We start from the raw sequence: 6,000 nt of genomic DNA, 5'->3' as shown, positions 1-6,000 counted from the left end.
AAAACAGAGGGATAATATACGTTAAAAGTCTGTGTAATTTTATGTTTAGAACCGGATCAAGCTGACTTAACAAACTAGTTACTTAATCCAAAAAAAAGTTCAAGTCAGAATTTTTGCATCTCAGTCCGGTTTCTCAGAGGAACGCTTTCGGTGACCCATTTAACAATGGACAGTAAATGAACAGACCAACGCGAAATATCCCTCCACAACGAAAGCGACTGAAAGAATTAAGTCAAAGTGAACCAAGACGTGCGTCCCTGGGCTAAGTGGCGTTTCGGTTTCTGCTCATAATTTAATGCGCCGGGATTGGAAGAAGGGACTAACCCCGCTCACACTTCGGCAATGTACTGGGGACCGCCCACTCACAACTCTCCCCGAACACCAATGAGACCGCCCGAGGGGGTGGCAACTTCCCAAACTCGGCAGACACCAGGAAATAGGTCACACAATGTAAGAAGTGCCCAGGCAACTATTTGAAGTCTCCAACCCTAATACCTGTGGTAACTATGGGATTTTACCCTGCTGTTTGACCCGGGGAAGGAATCTTTGAACCCGCTTGTGTGTAGCGATTTTATTTCTGAATTATCTACTGTCAATATCGGGAAAGAGAGAGTACGGAGAAAGGTAGGTGTATGGGTTTAAATCGCACTTTCACGGGAACTGAATGCGGTTGTTTTCGAGAGTATCTCTGCCGAAACGGGGTTCCTTGCGTTCCTGTGACACAGGCTGAACTATGTGAAGGTTAACCCCTCTGCTAAAACCCATCGGTTATAGACGTCGGGTTACTTCTGTCTTCATAACCAAAACGATGTTCTCCTTTTTCCGATGGCTTAATTAACTCTACAGTGTCACATATAAATGTTATTGTATTAAATTAAACAAGAAGACATATGTATTGATTGCGCGCTTTTGGCAAAGTAACCGTGCGTTTTGGGGAACTAGAAGAGTAAAGGGCGTTATCTCGGGGAACTGGAACGATCATTGTCACAGGATTTCTGAATTCGTATGTCTATTAGAGCTTGTTGAAGATTTACGGGGGTAGCGTTTGCAAATATCCTGCGACACCTCTAGGTACAACCTGAACCAGCAGCATCAACTACCTTAAATTGGGAGATTGGTGACCTATATTTGTGTACGCGGCAGCATCGTATTGATAAACGTTACCAATGATAATATGAGCGAGTCCTCAGCTCACAGTCAGAGCTGTTATTCATGCCCCTCCCGTTACTTTACATTTTGTGGACTTTCTCAGTGGAAGCCGACGTAGTCAGATTAGGGCGCAAAGTTTCCCAGTCCTTAAACAGCTGGACCTCCAAGCATTGGGCCAACTGTTCAAAGAATTTTACTTCGAATCCTAAGGGGAAGCAAATGTCTCGACATCTTAATCTCGTTCACTCAGTAAGATTCTGAAAGATGTCGCGATTTTAAACTGACAGGAGTTTCCAGAGAGGGAGTATTCTGGACTGTGTGCCGACTATCACACGAGAAAGCTCCTTCTGCAATAGGTCTCCCGAAACAGTTAGGTGTACCTTACCTTCTTAAAGGAGGCACACACCTGGTACGGTAAGTAGCAATATGAGAAGGTCAAGATGGGGCTGGAGTGAAGGCTGACGGCCTGAACTAGATGGGAAGAAAGTGATGGATAGCAGGAAGCAGGTGGGGCAGGGGGAACTGTGATCGTACAAAGAACAAGTTGCTTCAGGAACTCAACAGGTCAGGCGGTAGTGGTTGATTTTTCAGGTTGACACCTTACGTGGTAGTATAAAGAAGTGGTAGGCAGTATAAAGAGGTGGGGGAGGGGTGAGGCAGGAGAGAGGTGGATCCAAGTGAGGGGGAATTATTGGGCAGGTGGGTGAAGATGGAGACAGTGGAAGGGAGGTAATTGGTGAAGGCAGCAAAGAACTGCAGATTATGGTGTTTGATAAGAAAGGACTTTGAGGATTGGAACCAGATAATAGAGGTTGGGCAGGCAAATGGGAACAGTAGGGGAGAGGGGATAGGAGATCTTTTGGTTTATATGGGTGGTGGGCAGATGGAGGGGGTTAACTAGGCAACAGGAGTCTGGTGAGTGTTGTGTGGACAGTGAGAGGACATGAGTGGATAAGGAGGAGAAAGAAAGGAACAGAAGGGGGATGAGTGTCATCCTTCTAATATCCAGGGGTGTGGGTTACATGAAATTGGAGAATATAATATTCATGCTGTTGTGTTGTAGATGCCCAGGCAAATTATAAGGTGCTCTTTCTCCAGTTTGTGTTTGGCCTCACTGTAGCAGCGGTGGAGACTGAAGACAAATGGCTTGATGAGGGAGCTGAAATGGCTTGCAACCCAGGAGCTCAAGCTGATTATTGCAAATGGAACTCAGATGCCCTGCAAAGTGATCACGCAGACTGTGTTTGGTCTTGCCAGTGTAATAAGGGTTTTGGGTAGAGGCTGGTATGTGATAGGTGGAACTAGTTGGAGAGGAGTACATGATGGGCAGATGGACTGGGGGAGTGCACGACAGAAGCTGGGTGATGATTGGAGGAACTAGATGAGGAGTTGATGGAAGGAACCATTTTAGAGAGCAGAATGGAGAGAGGCTTTCTAGAATACCAGCGCTGTGTAACTTCTAACTTTTTTAGCTGTCCCAAAATGTTTCAACCCATTTTTCAAGATTATATTTAATCTGTCATTGCTCTACCGATTTTATTAACTCATCAATATTGTTCATCCAGGCTGGAATTAGAGTCTCAAAGTAAGGGGCCAGCCAATCTTAACAGGACCGGGATGAAAATTCCCCATCGAGACGGGGTGAATCATTGGATCTCTTTATCCAAGAGTGTTTTACGATCTCGGTCACTAAATGTATTTAGGAGACATACTAATAACTTGTTGGATGTCAGGAGTATCATGGAATATGGGGTTAGCACAGGGAAGTGGTGTTGAGATAAAAGATCAGCCATGACTTATTGCACAGCAGAGCAGGAGGGGACTGGCAGGCTTACTCCTGTTTTTGTTTCTGATGCTCTTGTCAAAATCAAAAAATGATGTCCAGTATAGATTTAACAGTCTCTTCGCCCAAGCCATCAGACTCCTCAATACCCAGAGCCTGGCTTGACACCAACCTACTGCCCTCTACTGTGCCTGGTGTCTGGTTTATTATTATTTATTGTAGTGCCTGCACTGTTTTGTCTACTTTATGCAGTCCTGGATAGGTCTGTAGTCTAGTGTAGTTTTTGTGTTTTTTCTTATGTAGTTCAGTGTAGTTTTTGTATTGTTTCATGTAGCACCATGGTCCTGGAAAACGTTGTCTCATTTTTACTATGTTCTGTACCAGCAGTTATGGTTGAAATGACAATAATGAAGTGACTTGACTTGATTTGACTTCATTCCCTTCAATGCACAAAATTATTTAACAGTTTTTATTTTCCTGGTTCTACATGTAAAATGTACATAACCTCCACTGAGTTCCATTTCAGCTCCAAAAGATTCTGTATTGAAGCCCACGGGTTCATCCTTTACTCAGTTCTATATTTAAAAATGCACATTGCCTTCTGGCAAGATTACTGTGTATAACAGATGTAAGAGACTGCAGATGCCGGAATGTGGAGCCACAAACAGACTGCTGTAGGAAATCTGCAGATTGAGTAGTATCTGTGGGGATGTGGGAGGGAGTGAGGGTGGGGAGAGGAATTGTTGACGTTTCAGGTCGAAACCTTGCAGCAGGAGTTTTTGTCCTGATGCAAGATCATATGGCCACCTGGCTAGTTTATGTTAGTTTGAAGGACATTATGGTCTATTGGAACCTGGTTGCTTGCTAAAGTCCCATTTGTTTTCCTTTCGTGAGATGCAGCATCTTTCAAGAATACTTTGTTTTTCTATCCATCCATCCACGGCCTTAGCTCGGGGTTTGATTCCTGCTGCTGTCTGGGAGGAACTTGTATGTTCTCCTCGTAAACATGTGGGCTTCCTCTGGGCGATCGCTTTTCTTTCCACATTCCAAGGGTGTACAGTTATGCTTAGTGTTTGTGAGTTGTGGGCGTGCTATTTTGGTGCCAAAAGTGTAGCAACACTTACAGGCTGTCTGCATCACAGTCTTTAGACTGTAGATTAGATTCAACCTTATTGTCATTGTGCCAGGTACAGATGCAAAGCCAATGAAATGCAGTTAGCATCTGACCAGAAATGCAAAGAATAGTGTTATTTTCAAAATAACTGCAAATAACAAAAGTGCTACAGCACACAAATATAAAAGAGACAGTCCAATATGGGTGCAATACTGCTTAGAGGTGCGATGAGAGGTTCAGCAGGGTCACAGCCTCAGGGAAGAAGCTCTTCCTGTGCCTGCTGGTGAGGGAGCGGAGGCTCCTGTAGCACCTACCGGATGGGAGCAGAGTAAAAAGTCCATGGTTAGGGTGAGATGCATCCCTGCTAATGCTTTTCACCCTGCCCAGGCAGCGTTTATGGTAGATGTTCTCAATGGTGGGCAATTGGATGCCAATAATCCACAGGGCAGTTTTCACCACAGGCTGAAGTGCTTTGCGGTCTGATATGGGACAATTGCCATACCACACTGAGATGCAGTTGGTGAGTATGCTCTCAATAGTACAGCGGTAAAAGTCCATCTGTATCCTGGGACAGAGGTGAGCTTTCTTGATGCTCCGCAGGAAATAAAGGCGCTGTTGCACCTTTTTGATCAGGATGGAGGAGTTCAGGGACCAAGTGAGATCCTCGGAAATGTGGACACCAAGGAATTTGAAGCTTGATACATGCTCCACTACAGTTCCGTTGATGTAGATGGGGACGTGAGTGTGACTCCTGACGTGCCTGAAGTCGACAATGATCTCCTTGGTCTTCTGGGTGTCAAGGGCCAGATTGTTGTCGGCACACCACGCAGCCAGGTGCTGGACCTCATCCCTGTAGGCCGTCTCGTCATCCCCTCTGATCAGACCAACCACCGTGGTGTATTGGTCATTGATGCAAAATGATGCATTTCACTTTACATTTTGATGTAGATATGACAAATAAAGTTAATCGAGTCTTTACCCAGCCCACATGGCCTAACTTCCATCTTATCTCTGTAATTCCCTCATTCTTCAAATCCCCTTCCTCCTATATTTTCCCCTTATTGACTATTCCATTGCTTTTCTCCCAGCTATACTTTTTCCAATCACTACTCTGTGAAATATTCAGATGTATTTAATTCTGTGTGGTGTTCAATATAAATGCTAAATTAATGATCAGTGTTAACTTCAGTTGAAAGCACATTAACTTGTAGATATGATGTATCCAAGCCAAGATTATAATTTCTCTAGAAAATCATTGTGACCTTATTTCAGTCACACATATAAATGATTAGTTTGAAAGGGTATTGTACTGTCATGGCTACACCAGCATTCTGTGAGTGAAGAGCCAAAGCTGGTGCACCTTAGCCTTGGTTGAGGAAATCCTTACCAAACTTGCACGGTAACCAACACCGGTGACCGCCTTCCAGACGAACCATAAGAATCCTTCTGTTTCCACATTCATAAGAAGATTCTCTAGTCAGGGGCTTGGTGCTTCTGATGTTCAGATCCCTCACTCAATTCATTTAATAAAAACTTAGATTTTGTGTTGAGCTCCACTTACTCTGCAGCTTACAACTGGATGCCCTATTCCATCTACTACTGAGGATTAGTGGTGATAGCCTAATTGCCTGCATTTAGCAAGGCTGTGCCAAATCAGGAAGAATTAGTGATTGACTTTCTGCCACAACACAGCTTAGAAGTGAGAATTCTGAGTGATGCGCAGCATGGAACAAGCATGTGCTATTGGGACTGGCTGCACCTCTGACCTACATTTCTCTAGAATGGTCTACATTCTATATAAAGACTTGTTTAAAATACTTAGAGAAAAAAGCATTTGATAACAGTATTAGTTCCTTCTAAGAACACAGCCTTTGTTAACATTTCCAACAAACTTGCATTTACTGCATGCGCTGGCAATTATCCCAAAGAGGCAATCATGTGAGTGATTAATGAA

At 44.0% G+C, this 6,000-nt stretch overlaps 1 protein-coding gene across 2 annotated transcripts in view; it reads left to right on the top strand.

The window, feature by feature from the left end:
• Positions 1 to 439: 439 nt before the first annotated feature.
• LOC134342771 (tyrosine-protein kinase HCK-like) overlaps positions 440 to 6,000 on the top strand; it is a 148,795-nt gene continuing 143,234 nt past the window's right edge. For both annotated transcript variants that reach the window (XM_063041329.1, XM_063041328.1), the window contains exon 1: positions 440 to 624. The gene's annotated coding sequence lies outside the window, so the exon portion shown is untranslated. The remainder of the gene's footprint in view (positions 625 to 6,000) is intronic.

Source organism: Mobula hypostoma, chromosome 2 (genome assembly GCF_963921235.1).
Source record: "Mobula hypostoma chromosome 2, sMobHyp1.1, whole genome shotgun sequence".
Classification (NCBI taxonomy): Eukaryota; Metazoa; Chordata; class Chondrichthyes; order Myliobatiformes; family Myliobatidae; genus Mobula; species Mobula hypostoma.
This window is presented reverse-complemented; position numbering and strand designations above follow the sequence as displayed.